Source organism: Crocodylus porosus, unplaced genomic scaffold, assembly GCF_001723895.1.
Source record: "Crocodylus porosus isolate Cpor-Errol unplaced genomic scaffold, CroPor_comp1, whole genome shotgun sequence".
Classification (NCBI taxonomy): domain Eukaryota; kingdom Metazoa; phylum Chordata; order Crocodylia; family Crocodylidae; genus Crocodylus; species Crocodylus porosus.
In genome coordinates, this window is record NW_017728918.1 from 98,489,647 (window position 1) to 98,490,565 (window position 919).

The 919-nt window shown below is 46.2% G+C and overlaps 1 non-coding gene across 1 annotated transcript; it reads right to left on the bottom strand.

Moving 5' to 3' along the window:
• Positions 1 to 545: 545 nt before the first annotated feature.
• On the bottom strand, positions 546 to 617 carry TRNAP-UGG. Its single transcript has one exon. It is a non-coding gene; the product is annotated as a tRNA-Pro (tRNA).
• Positions 618 to 919: the final 302 nt, after the last annotated feature.

Sequence of the window (919 nt, forward strand, 5' to 3'; positions counted from 1 at the left end):
TTGAGCCTTTTCAAAGGAAAAGAAAGCATTTTCTTCTGAAACTTAAGATATTCTATTACTTAAATTATTCAGTTACACAGACTTTGACCTCCAGTGCAGGTTGAGAAAGTATGACGCACTGTTTCATAGATGCTAGGGTCAGAAGGGACCTGAACAGATTGTCGAGTCCAAACTCCTGCATAGGCAGAAAAGAGTGGTGGGGTCAGATGACCCCAGCCAGATGCCTGTCCAGCCTTCTCTTAAACACCTCCAAGGTAGGGGAGAGCACCACCTCCTCGGAAGCCCATTCCAAATTTTGGCCACCCTTACCATGAAGAAGTTTTTCCTGATATCCAGCCTAAATCCGCTCTCTGTCGGTTTGTGACCATTGTTCCTTGTTACCCCAAGAGGCGCCTTGGTGAATAGAGCATCTCCGATCCTTTGATGTGTCCCCCTAATGAATTTGTAGGCAGCCACAAGATCACCTCTCAGCTTTCTCTTGCAGAGGTCCAGGGCCCTCAGTTTCTTTTCATAGGGCTTGTCCTGTAAGCCCCTAACCAAAATCTGGGCTTGTCTGGGATTTGAACCCAGGACCTCTCACACCCAAAGCGAGAATCATACCCCTAGACCAACAAGCCAGGTGCATATAACAGTCGGCTATTCCTGGCTGCTGGCACTGCAGAGGTTGTACTTGCTCCCTCACCTTTGCACATCTCTGTTCTGCAGAGATACTCAAGGTATACCTGGCTATTGCAGGTCCTAGAAAAGTATTAATTGAGTTAAAAGACTTCTCAACAGGGCTAATCAGCCAGGGCAAATGGTTCCATTATTATGGCTATTCTGCTTCTAGTATCAAAGCCAGTTTGTTCAGACTTAGCTCAGATATCTCTCACAGTACTGCATTATCCAACTTCTCCCCCTAGGGAGAAGATGAAAGAAT